General features: G+C 49.1%; 1 protein-coding gene across 2 annotated transcripts in view; it reads right to left on the reverse strand.

The window, feature by feature from the left end:
- The window catches only part of LOC140197311 (zinc finger and BTB domain-containing protein 38-like), a 362,864-nt gene that overhangs the window by 208,646 nt on the left and 139,707 nt on the right, over positions 1-14,511 (reverse strand). The window contains exon 3 of one of the 2 annotated variants that reach the window (XM_072257254.1): positions 12,780-12,942. The gene's annotated coding sequence lies outside the window, so the exon portion shown is untranslated. Of the gene's footprint in view, positions 1-12,779; positions 13,185-14,511 lie in introns of those variants that run through there. The other variant, XM_072257255.1, reaches the window with a different exon arrangement.

The following is a 14,511-nucleotide window of genomic DNA, read 5'->3' on the forward strand; positions in this document are numbered from 1 at the left end:
ACCAGAGTACAGTCCAGTGGGGATAGGTCTGTCACTGTATAATACCAGAGTACAGTCCAGTGGGGATGGATCTGTCACTGTATAACACCAGAGTACAGTCCGGTGGGGATGGCTCTGTCACTGTATAACACCAGAGTACAGTACGGTGGGGATGGGTCTGTCACTGTATAACACCAGAGTACAGTATGGTGGGGATGGGTCTCTCACTGTATAACACCACAGTACAGTACAGTGACGATGGATTTGTCACTGTATAACACCTGAGTACAGTCTGGTGAGAATGGATCTGTCACTGTATACCATCAGAGTACAGTCCAGTGAGGATGGGTCTGTCACTGTATAACCGCAGAGTACAGTACGGTGGGGATGGGTCTGTCACTGAAAAACACCAGAGTACAGTCCGGTGGGGAAGGCCTGTCACTGTATAACACCAGAGTACAGTCTGGTGGGGATGGGTCTGTCACTGTAAAACACCAGAGTACAGTCCAGTGGGGATGGGTCTGTCACTGTATAACACTAGAGTACAGTCCAGTGGGGATGGGTCTGTCACTGTACAACACCAGAGCACAGTACGGTGCAGATAGATATGTCAATGTATAACACCAGAGTACCATCCGGTGGGGATGGGTCTGTCAATGTATAACACCAGAGTACAGTCCAGTGGGGATGGATTTGTCACTGTATACCACTGGGGTACAGTACCGGTGGGAATGGATCTGTCACTGTATAACACGAGAGTAAGTACAGTCCGGTGGGGATGGGTCTGTCACTGTATAACACGAGAGTACAGTCCAGTGGGGATGGGTCTATCACTGTATAACACGATAGTACAGTCCGGTGGGGATGGGTCTGTCACTGTATAACACCAGAGTACAGTCCAGTGGGGATGGATCTGTCACTGTATAACACCAGAGCACAGTCCGGTGGGGATGGGTCTGTCACTGTATAACACCAGAGTACCGTCCGGTGGGGATGGGTCTGTCAATGTATAACACCAGAGTACAGTCCAGTGGGGATGGATTTGTCACTGTATACCACTGGGGTACAGTACCGGTGGGAATGGATCTGTCACTGTATAACACGAGAGTACAGTCCGGTGGGGATGGGTCTGTCACTGTATAACACGAGAGTACAGTCCAGTGGGGATGGGTCTATCACTGTATAACACGATAGTACAGTCCGGTGGGGATGGGTCTGTCACTGTATAACACCAGAGTACAGTCCAGTGGGGATGGATCTGTCACTGTATAACACCAGAGTACAGTCCGGTGGGGATGGGTCTGTCACTGTATAACACCAGAGTACAGTCCGGTGGGGATGGGTCTGTCACTGTATAACACCAGAATACAGTCCAGTGGGGATGGGTCTGTCACTCTATAACACCAGAGCACAGCACGGTGCAGATAGATATGTCACTGTATAACACCAGAGTACCGTCCGGTGCGGATGGTTCTGTCAATGTATAACACCAGAGTACAGTCCGGTGGGGATGGGTCTGTCACTGTATAACACGAGAATACAGTCCGGTGGGGATGGGTCTGTCACTGTATAACACCAGAGTACAGTCCGGTGGGGATGGGTCTGTCACTGTATAACGACAGCGTACAGTACGGTGTGGATGGATATGTCACTGTATAGCACCAGAGTGCAGTCCGGAGGGGATGGGTCTGTCACTGTATAACGACAGAGTACAGTACGGTGGGGATGGGTCTGTCACTGTATAACACCAGAGTACAGTCCGGTGGGGATGGGTCTGTCACTGTATAACACCAGAGTACAGTCCAATGGGGATGGAACTGTCACTGTATAACACCAGAGTACAGTCCAGTGGGGATGGGTCTGTCACTGTATAACACCAGAGTACAGTCCGGTGGGGATGGATCTGTCACTGTATAACACCAGAGTACAGTCCGGTGGGGATGGGTCTGTCACTGTATAACACGAGAGTACAGTCCGGTGGGGATAGGTTTGACACTGTATAACACGAGAGTACAGTACAGTGGGGATGGATCTGTCACTGTATAACACCAGAGTACAGTACGGTGGGGATGTTCTGTCACTGTATAACACCAGAGTACGGTACGTGGGGATGGGTCTGTCACTGTATAACACCAGAGTACAGTCCGGTGGGGATGGCCTGTCACTGTATATCACCAGAGTACAGTCCAGTGAGGATAGGTCTGTCACTGTATAACATCAGAGTACAGTCCAGTGGGGATGGGTCTGTCACTGTATTAGACCACAGTACAGTACAGTAGGGATGGGTCTGTTACTGTATAACACTGGGGTACAGTACAGGGTTAGGGATGGGTCTGTCACTGTATAACACCAGAATACAGTCCGGTGGGGATGGGTCTGTCACTGTATAACACCAGAGTACCGTACGGTGGGGATGGGTCTGTCACTGTATAGCACCAGAGTACGGTCCGGTGGGGATGGGCCTGTCACTTTGTAACACCGGAGTACAGTACGGTGACGATGGATATGTCACTGTATAACACCAGAGTGCAGTCCGGTTGGGATGGGTTTGTCACTGTATAACACCAGAGTACCGTCCGGTCGGGATGTGCCGGTAACTGTATAACACCAGAGTACAGTCCAGTGGGGATAGGTCTGTCACTGTATAACACCAGAGTACAGTCCAGTGGGGATGGATTTATCACTGTATAACACCAGAGTACAGTCCGGTGGGGATGGGTCTGTCACTGTATAACACCAGAGTACAGTACGGTGCAGATAGATATGTCACTGTATAACACCAGAGTACTGTCCAGTGGGGATGGGTCTGTCACTGTATAACACGAGAGTACAGTCCGGTGGGGATGAGTCTGTCCCTGTATAACACCAGAGTACAGTCCGGTGGGGGTGGGTCTGTCACTGTATAACGACAGAGTACAGTACTGTGCGGATGGATATGTCACTGTATAACACCAGAGTGCAGTCCAGAGGGGATGGGTCTGTCACTGTATAACACCAGAGTGCAGTCCGGTGGGGATGGGTCTGTCACTGTATAACACCAGAGTACAGTACGGTGGGGCTGGGTCTGTCACTGCATAACACCAGAGTACAGTCCAGTGGGGATGGATTTGTCACTGTATAACACGAGAGTACAGTCTGGTGTGGATGGATCTGTCACTGTATAACACCACATTACAGTCCAGTGGGAAATGGTTCTGTCACTGTATAACACCAGAGTACAGTACGGTGCAGATAGATATGTCACTGTATAACACCAGAGTACAGTCCAGTGCGGATGGATTTGTCACTGTATACCACTGGGGTACAGTACCGGTGGGAATGGATCTGTCACTGTATAACACGAGAGTACAGTCCGGTGGGGATGGGTCTGTCACTGTATAACACGAGAGTACAGTCCAGTGGGGATGGGTCTATCACTGTATAACACGATAGTACAGTCCGGTGGGGATGGGTCTGTCACTGTATAACACCAGAGCACAGTACGGTGCAGATAGATATGTCATTGTATAACAGCAGAATAGAGTCCAGTGGGGATGGGCCTGTCACTGTATAACACCAGAGTACAGTCCAGTGGGGATGGATCTGTCACTTTATACCATGAGAGTACTGTCCAGTGGGGATGGATCTATCGCTGTATAACATGAGAGTACAGTCCGGTGGGGATGGGTCTGTTACTGTATAACACCAGAATACAGTCCGGTGGGGATGGGTCTGTCACTGTATAACACCAGAGTACAGTCCAGTGGAGATGGGACTGTCACTGTATAACACCAGAATAGAGTCCAGTGGGGATGGATATGTCACTGTATAACACCAGAGTACAGTCCAGTGGGGATGGGTCTGTCACTGTATAACACCAGAGTACAGTCCGGTGGGGATAGGTCTGTCACTGTATAACACCAGAGTACAGTCCAGTGGGGATGGATCCGTGACTGTATAACACGAGAATACAGTCCAGTGGGGATGGATCTGTCACTGTATAACACCAGAATAGAGTCCAGTGGGGATGGGGTTGTCACTGTATAACACCAGAGTACAGTATCTGTGGGGATGGTCTGTCACTGTATAACACCAGAGTACTGTCCGGTCGGGATGTGCCGGTAACTGTATAACACCAGAGTACAGTCCAGTGGGGATCGGTCTGTCACTGTATAACACCAGAGTACAGTCCAGTGGGGATGGATCAGTCACCGTATAACATGAGAGTAAAGTCCGGTGGATATGGGTCTGTCACTGTATAACACCAGAGTACAGTATGGTGGGGATTGGTCTGTCACTGTGTAACACCAGAGTACAGTCCAGCGGGGATGGATCTGTCACTGTATAACACCAGAGTACAGTCCAGTGGGGATGGATATGTCACTGTATAACACCAGAGTGCAGTCCGGAGGGGATGGGTTTGTCACTGTATAACACCAGAGTACAGTATGGTGGGGATTGGTCTGTCACTGTATAACACCAGAGTACAGTCCAGCGGGGATGGATATGTCACTGTATAACACCAGAGTGCAGTCCGGAGGGGATGGGTTTGTCACTGTATAACACCAGAATACAGTACGGTGCAGATAGATATGTCACCGTATACCACCAGAGTACAGTCCAGTGGGAATGGGTCTGTCACTGTGTAACACGAGAGTACAGTCTAGTGGGGATGGGTCTGTCACTGTATAACACCAGAGTACAGTCCGGTGGGGATGGGTCTGTCACTGTATAACACCAGAGTACAGTCCGGTGGGGATGGGTCTGTCACTGTTTCACACCAGAGTACAGTCCGGTGGGGATGGGTCTGTCACTGTGTAGCACCAGAGTACAGTCCAGTGGGGATGGACCTGTCACTGTATAACACTGGGGTACAGTACCGCTGGGGATGGATCTGTTACTGTATAACACCACAGTACAGTACGGTGGGGATGGGTATGTTACTGTATAACACTGGGGTACAGTACAGGTGGTGATGGCTCTGTCACTGTATAACACTGGGGCACAGTACCAGTGGGGATGGTTCTCTCACTGTATAACACTGGGATACCATGACAGTGGGGAATGGTATGTCACTGTATAGCACTCTGGTACAGTGCCGGTGGGGGCAGGTCTGTCACTATATAACATTGGGGTACAGTACTGGGGGGGATGGATCTGTCACTGTATAACACCAGAGTACAGTCCAGTGGGGATGGGACTGTCACTGTATAACACCAGAGTACAGTCCGGTGGGGATGGGTCTGTCACTGTATAACACCAGAGTACAGTACGGTGGGGATGGGTCTGTCACTGTATAACACCAGAGTACAGTCCGGTGGGGATGGGTCTGTCACTGTATAACACCAGAGTACAGTCCAGTGGGGATGGACCTGTCACTCTATAACACTGGGGTACCATACCATTGGTGATGGATATGTCACTATATAACACTGGGGTACAGTACAGGGTTGGAGATGGGTCTGTCACTGTATAACACCAGAGTACAGTCCGGTGGGGATGGGTCTGTCACTGTATAACACCAGAGTACAGTCCAGTGGGGATGGATCTGTCACTGTATAACACCAGAGTACAGTCCAGTGGGGATGGACCTGTCACTCTATAACACTGGGGTACCATACCATTGGTGATGGATATGTCACTATATAACACTGGGGTACAGTACAGGGTTGGAGATGGGTTTGTCACTGTATAACACCAGAGTACAGTCCGGTGGGGATGGATCTGTTACTGTATAACACCACAGTACAGTCCAGTGGGGATGGACTTGTCACTGTATAACACTGGGGTATGGTACCAGTGGGAATGGGCCTGTCACTGTATAACACTGGGGTACAGTACCGGTGGGGATGGGTCTGTTACTGTATAACACCAGAGTACAGTCCGGTGGGGGTGGATCTGTCACTGTAGAACACCAGAGTACAGTTCTGTTCAGGATGGGTCTCTCACTCTATCACACCAGGATACAGGGCTGGTGGGGACGAGCCTCTCTCTGTAGAACACTGGGGTACAGTACCAGTGGGGGTGGCTCTGTCACTGTATAACACTGGGGTACGGTACCAGTGGGGATGGTTCTCTCACTGTATAACACTGGGGTACCATGACAGTGGGGACTGGTATGTCACTGTATAGCACTGTGATACAGTGCCGGTGGGGTCAGGTCTGTCACTATATAACACTGGGGTACAGTACTGATGTGAATGGGTTTGTCACTGTTAACATCACGGTACAGTACTGGAGGGGATGGGTCTGTCACTGTATAAAACAGCGGTACAGTACGTGGGGGGGGATGGGTCTGACACTGTATAGCACCAGGGCACAGTACTTTTTGGCATGTGTCTGTTACTGTATAACACTGTGGTGCAGTACCAGTGGGGTACAGGTGTGTCACTGTATAACACTGGGGTAAAGTACTGTATCCTGGTGTTATACGGTGACAAACCCATCTCCACTGGTACTATACCCCAGTGTTATACAGCAATAAACCCATCCCCACTAGTACTGTACCCCTGTGTTATACAGTAACAGACCCATCCCCACCGGTACGGTACTCCAGTGTTATACAGTGACAGACCCATCTCCACTGGTACTGTACTCTGGTGATTTTTTTAAAAAATCATTTAAGGTATGTGGGCATCACCAGCTAAGCCAGCATTTATTGCCCATTCCTGGTTGTCCTTGAGAAGGTGGTGATGAACTGCCTTCTTGAACTGCTGCAGTCCCTGAGGTGTAGGTACACCCACGGTGCTGTTAGGGGGGAAATTCCATGATTTTGACCCAGTGACAATGAAGGAATGGCGATATGTTTCCAAGTCAGGATGGTGATTGACTTGGAGAGGGATTTCCATGTGGTGGTGTTCTCAGGTATCTGCTGTTCTTGTCCTTCTAGATGGTAGTGGTCGTGGGTCTGGAAGGTGCTGCCTTAGGAACTTTGGTATGTTGTTGCAGTGCGTTTTGTAGATAGTACATGCTGATGCAAATGTTCATCGATTGTGGAGGGATTGGATGCTTGTGGAAGGGGTACCAATCAAGTGGGCTGCCTTGTACTGGATGGTGTCAAGCTTCTTGAGTGCTGATGGAGCTTCACTCATCCAGGCAAGTGGCAAGTATTCCATTACACTCCTGACCTGAGCCTTGTAGATGGTGGCCAGGCTTTGGGGAGTCAGGAGGTGAGTTATACACCACAGGATCCCTAGCCTTTGACCTGCTCTGGTAGCCACGGTGTTTATATGGCTAGACCAGTTCAATTTCCTGTCAATAGTAACCTCCAGGATGCTGATATTAGGGGATTCAGTGATGGCGATGCTACTGAATGTCAAGGGACAATGGTTAGAGCCTCTCTTGTTGGAGATGGTCATTGCCTGGCTTGAATGTTACTGGCCACTTGTCAGCCCAAGCCTGGATATTGTCCAGGTCCTGCTGCATTTGGGTATAAAGTGCTTCATGATCTGAGGAGTCTCGAATGGTGCAGAACATTGTGCAATCATCTGTGAACATCCTCACTTCTGACCTTATGACGGAACAAAAGTCATTGATGAAGCAGCTGAAGACAGTTGGTCCAAGGACACTTCCCTGAGGAACTCCTGCAGTGATGTCCTGAGGATGAGATGATTGACCTCCAACCACCACAACCATCTTCCTCTGTGTCAGGTACGATTCCAACCAGCAGAGGGGTTTCCCCCTAATTCCCATTGACTCCATTTTAGGTAGGGCACCTTGATGCCATACTCGGTCAAATGCTGCCTTTATGTCGAGGGCTATCACTCTCACCTCATGTCAAAGAGTATTTAGCTCTTTGGACAATGTTTCAATTGAGGAGGTGATGAGGTGAGGAGCTAAGTGGCCTGATGGAACCCAAGCTGGGTATCCGTAAGCAGGTTACTGCCGAGTAGGTGCTGCATGACAGCACTGTTGATGACCCCTTCCATCACTTTGCTGATGACTGAGAGAAGGCTGAGTTGGACTTGGCCTGTTTCTTAAGTACAGGACATACTTAGGCCATCCACACTGCTGGGTAGATGCTGGTGTTGTAGCTGTACTGAAACAGCCTGGCTAGTGGCACGGCAAGTTCTGAGGCACAAGTCTTCAGGACTATTGCTGGAATTTTGTCTGGACCCATGGCCTTCGCAGTATCCAGTGCTTTCAGCTGTTTCTTGATATCACATGGAGTGAATCGGACTGGCTGCATACTGTCATGTGGGATGCTGGAGACTTCTGGGGGAGGCTGAGCTACTTGGCTCTTCTGACTGCAGATCATTGCAAAATCCTCAGCCTTATCTTTTGAACAGGTGTGCTGGGCTCCTCTATCATTGAGGATGGGGATAGTTGTGAAGCCTCCTCCTCCAGTGAGTTGTTTGATTGTCCACCACCATTCATAGCTGGATGTGACAGGGCTACAGAGCTTAGATCTGATCGGTTGGTTGTGGGACCACTCAGCTCTGTTTATTACTTGTTGCTCATGGTGTTTGACATGAGAGTAGTCCTGTATTGTAACTTCACCAGGGTGACGCCTCATATTGAGGTATGCCTGATGCTGTTCTCAACATGCCCTCCTGCACTCTTCATTGAACCCCGGCCGGCTGGTAATGTTAGAGTGGGGATATGCTGGGCCATGAGGTTACAGACTGTAGTTGAGTACAGTTCTGCTGCTGCTGATGGCCCACAACACCTCATAGATGCCCAGTCTTGGGCTGCTAGATCTATCCAAAGTCATTTTGCACTATTTAGCATAGTGGAAGTGCTACACAATGCAGTGGAGGGTTTCTTCAATGTGGAGATGAGATTTAGTCTCCTCAAATACTGTGTGGTGGTCACTTCTACCAATGCTATCATGGACAGATGCTTCTGTGGCAGTAGCAGATGCATCCCCTTTGGTACTGTAGCCCAGTGACAGACCTGTCCACTGGTACTGTGCCCCAGTGTTATACAGTGACAGACCTGTCCACTGGTACCATACCCCAGTGTTATACAGTGACAGACCCATCCCCACCGGTACTGTACACTGGTATTATACAGTGACAGACCTGTCCACTGGTACTGACCCCAGTGTCATACAGTGACAGACCAGTCCCCACTGGTACTGTAACCCAGAGTTACACAGTGACAGACCAGTCTCCACTTGGTAGTGCTCCTCAATGGTATAGAGTGACAGACCCATCCATAACCCTGCTGTACCCCAGTGTTATACATTGACAGACCCATCGCCACCCATACTGTACTCCAGTGTTATACAGTGACAGACCCATCCCATTAGTACTGTACCCCAGTGTTATACAGTGACAGACACATCCCCACCGATACTGTACCCCACAGTGTTATACAGTGACAGATCTATCCCCAGTGGTACTGTACCCCATTGTTGTACAATGACAGACCCATCCCCAGTGTTATACAGTACAGACCTCTTCCTACCAGTACTGTACGCCAGTGTTATACAGTGACAGATTCATCCCCACTGGTGCTGTTATGGGGGAATGATCATACTCCCCCCCCCATATGGACACACATATTCTGATAAACACACATAACACTGTGAGACCAAGGAGCAGAATTAGGCCATTTGGCCCACCGAGCCTGGTCCACCATTCTATCATACTGATCTATTTTCCCTGTCAACCCCATTCTCCTGCCTTCTTCCTGTTACCTTTGACATCCTGACTAATCAAGAACCTATCAACCTCTGCTTTAACTATATCCAATGACTCGGCCTCCATAGCTGTCTGTCACAATGAATTCCACAGATTCACCATCCTCTGGCTAAAGAAACTCCACCTTATCACTGTTCAAAATGAACCCCACTCTATTCTGAGGCTGTGCCCTCTGGTCCTGAACTCCCTCTCTATCGGAAATATCCTTTCCACAACCAGTCTAGCCCTTTCAATATTCATTAGGTTTCAGCGAGTACAGGCCCAGAGCCAGCAAATGTTCCTCATATATTAACCGTTTCATTTCCAGAATTATTCTTGTAAACCACCTATGGATATTCTCCAATGCCAACTCATCTTTTCTTAGACAAGGGGCCCAGAACTGTTCACAGTACTCCAAGTGCAGTCTGACTGATACTGCACCTTACAAAGCCTCAGCATCTCATCCTTGCTTTTATATTCTAGTCCTCTCGAAATGGATGCTAACATTGTATTTGCCTTCCTCACCACTGGCTCAACCTACAAGTTAAACTTCAGAGAATCCTGCACAAGGACTCCCAAGCCCCTTTGCATCTCCAATTTCTGAATTTGTTCCGTTTAGAAAATAGTCTACACTTTTATCTCTTCTACCAAAGTGCAAAACCATACACTTCCCTACACTATGTTCCATCTGTCACTTCTCCTAATCTGTCTAAATGCTTTTGTAGACTCCCTGCTTCCTCAACACCACCTGCCCCTCCACCTATCAATGTATCGCCTGCACACACACACACTCTCACATAAACACACATACACACTCTCACACACACACATACACTCTCTCACACACACACACACTCACACACACTCTCTCTCTCACACACACACTCTCTCACCCACACACACATTCTCTCACACACACACATTCTCTCTCACACACACATTCTCTCTCACACACACACACTCACACATACTCTCTCTCTCACACACACACTCTCTCACCCACACACACATTCTCTCACACACACACATACACTCTCTCACACACACACACACACTCATACACACTCTCTCTCTCACACACACACACACTCTCTCTCACACACACACACACACACACACACACACACACACACACACACACACACAGAGTCAGTAGTGTAATGATTCAAGCTGCTGTGGTATTTACTGACTTTTGGTTGAGGGACTGGGATGGGTGTGTGTCTGTCACACCCTCCCGAGGCAGGGGATGGAGGAATGGGAACAGGGATGAAATCCCTGCAGGTGGACAATGGTCACCAACCTGTAACCCTCCACTCGACTCTGTTCCTCCCTCCTCCCTTGCAGCACCCCCACCCCATCCAAACATCGCTCATCCCCAGGGCCCAACACTGGGCAAAGGAGGTGAGTGATAATGTCACAATAGTCTATTGTCAGTGTGGGTGTCACTGCCTCTGTGTGTATGTGTGTGTGTGTCTGACTGTGTGTGTGTATTGTGCATGTGTGTACCCGTGTATGTTTGTGTGTATTGTGTGTCTGTCTGTGTGTTTGTGTGAGTGTGCGTCTGGTGTGTGTGTGTGTGTGTGTGTGTGTGTGTGTGTGTCTGTGTATGTGTGTGTGTGACTCTGTGGGTGTCTGTGTGTGTGTTTCTGTGTGTGTCTGTGTGTGTGTCTGTCTCTGTGCTCTGTGTGTGTGCGACTGTATGTATTGTGTGTGTGTTCTATGTGTTTGTCTGAGTGTGCGTGTGTGTCTGTCTATGTGTCTGTGAGTGTGTGACTGTGTGTGTAACTGTATGTTTGTGGGAGTGTGTGTAGGTGACTATATGTGCATGTGAGTCTGTCTGTGTGATTGTGTGTGTGTGTCTGTCTGTGTTTGTGCGAGTTTATATGTGTGTGTGAATGTGTGTCTATGTCTGTGTGTGTGAGTGTGTGCGTGTTTGTGTGCGTATGTTTGTGTTTGTGTGCATGTGTGTGTCTGTGTGTGTGTGTCTGTGCGTGCATATGTGTGTATTTGTGTGTACCTGTCTGTCTGTTGATCTGTGTGTGTGTGTCTCTGTGTGTTTCTGTGTGTCTTGTGTGTACATCTGTGTGTCTGTGTGCCTGTGAGCATGTGCATGTGTCTGTGTGCATGTGTCTGTGTGTGTGTGTGTGTGTGTGTGTGTGTGATTGTGTGTGTGTGTTTATATGTGTGTGTGTGTGACTGTGTATCTGTTTGTGTGTGATGTGTTTGCGTATGATGTGTGTTTGTATGTGTTTGTTTGTGTGTGTGTGTGTGTGTGTGTGTTTGTGTGTGTGAGTGCGTGTGTGCATATGTGTATGTTTGTGTGTGTGTGCCTGTGTGCATGTGTGTGTGTGTGTGTCTGTGTGTGTGTGTTTGTGTGTGTATGTCTGTGTGTGCATATGTGTGTATTTGTGTGTATCTGTCTGTGTGTGTCTCTCTCTCGGCGTGTTTCTCTGTCTGTTTGTGTCTTGTGTGTACATCTGTGTGTCTGTGTGCCTGTGAGCATGTGCGTGTGTGTGTGTGTGTGTGTGTATGGCTTTGTGTGTGTGCGTGTCTGTGTCTATGTGTATGTGTTTGCATCTGCATGTGTTGTATGTATGTCTGTGTGTGTGTGTGTCTGGGGGGGGACAGTCCCACAGTGAGGGTCTGTGTGTATGTGTGTGCCTATGCGTGTGTGTGTCTGTGTGTGTTAGTTTGTCTGTCTGTGTGTCTATTTGTGTGTGTGTATTTGTATGTGTGTATTTGTGTGTGTCTGTGTATATGTGTGTCTGTGAATCTGTGCACTTGTATATGAATGTGTGTCTGTGTGCATTTGTCTCTGTATATGTATGAGTGTGTGTGTCTGTGTCTGTGATGGTTATGTGTGTCTGTCTGTGCATGTGTGTGTGTGCGCGCAAACATCCCACCCCGTTGCTTGGAGCTCGGCGCTGCCCGCTGCCTGTACCTCTGGCAGACAGGAGAGTGTGACTGTGCAGCCTGTGAACACATCACCAACAGGGCTGGCACAGCCTCTCCCCCACCCCCACCCCACCCCCCGCTGCCCACCCTCCCCACCAACCCAGCACACAAACAGAGGCAAAACGCTCGCCTGAGGATCATGTCCAAAGATATTTACGTGTTTTCATTTATGTATCAAACACACCCCAGAGAGGTTGAGTCAACAGCCTCCCTCCCCTCCTCCCTCCAGGACTGTCCTACCTGCATCGTGCCTGCTGCAGAGGGCACTCACTGCCACCAAACCCAATATGGAGTCTGTTCTGCTGTCCCTCTCAGGCTAAGGTTCTGGCTGCCTTCTCCGCACTTGCGTGCTCCCTCTCCTGTGACATCATCAAGGTCTCTGCTGATGTTTGGTAACTTTCTTCTGTGTGTGTGAGAGAGAGAGAGAGAGAGAGAAATAATCCAAGCAATTGAAAATCAAGCAGCCATCCGAGGGAGAGGAGGGGGCACGGCAAGGCCGTCTGCTTTCATTACGAGCCAGGTTCACTGCTGCAGACAACTACTACACCCTGCAGCCTGTAAACGCAGGGATTGTAAGCTCCTTCCACCTACTCCCTCTCTCTCTCTCTCTCACTCTCTCGTTTTCTCTCCCCTCTTTCTCTCTCCCCCCTCTCTCTATCTCTCACTCACTCACTCTCAACCCCTCTCTGACTCTCTCTCTCTCTCTCTGTCTCCCACCCCCCCACTTCTCTCTCTCCCCTCCCCTCTCCCTCCCCCCTCCCTCTCTCTCTCTCTCTCTCTCTCTCTCTCTCTCTCTCTCTCCTCTCTCTCTCTCTCTCACTCCCTCCCTCCCACTAGTTTTCACCAGCCAGGAGACAGGCTCTGCCAAGCATTGTGCTGAAGCTTGGATCTGGCACACACACAGAATTTCAAGAATCCTGTCGCACTTAGAACTGTGAGAGCTCAGATATAAACACACACTCTCACACACCAACACACACTCACACGTACTAACACACTCATACACGATAACACATTCACACACTGACATACTCACAAACACTGACACACACACATTCATACTAACACACTCACATTAACACACTCACATGCTGATACACTCGCACACTTTCAAACCAACAGACTTGCACACACACCCTCTTATACCTGAACTCACGCTCACACTACAATTCTTACTCATATAATCACACACACACATTTACTCACACTAACGTACATACACACTGACATACCCCTACACTCTCACATATACATCCACACACCCCGTGACCCATACAAACACACACTCACACACAGTAACATACTTACACTAAAAGACACTCAGACAGTTGCTCTTACACACACTCAATACACATCAACACACAAACACACAAATGCACTCTCTCTCAGACACACACACTCACACACACTGACACACATACACGCACAAACACACACACACATGCACACTCAAATACTCTCTCACACACTGACACACACTCTAACAGATTCCTCTCACACACACACTCTCTCTCACACACACCCTCTCTCTCACAAACACACCCTCTCTGTCTCTCACACACACACTCTCTCACACACACTCTCTCTCTCTCACACACATACACACCCTCTCTCTTGTACTCACACACCCTCTCTCTCACACACACACACTCTCTCACACACACTCTCTCTCTCTCACACACACACACACCCTCTCTCTTGTACTCACACACACACTCCCTCTCTCACTCACACTCTCTCTCTCACACACACACACTCTCTCCCTCTCTCTCACACACACACACACTCTCTCTCCCTCTCTCACACACACACACTCTCTCACTCACATACACACCCTCTCTCTCTCACACATACACTCCCTCTCTCTCACACACACACTCTCTCACACACACTCTCTCTCTCACACACATACACTCTCTCTCTCACTCACACACACTCCTTCTCTCACACACACACTCTCTCTCTCTCACAC

This window comes from Mobula birostris, chromosome 5 (genome assembly GCF_030028105.1).
Source record: "Mobula birostris isolate sMobBir1 chromosome 5, sMobBir1.hap1, whole genome shotgun sequence".
NCBI classification, from domain to species: Eukaryota; Metazoa; Chordata; class Chondrichthyes; order Myliobatiformes; family Myliobatidae; genus Mobula; species Mobula birostris.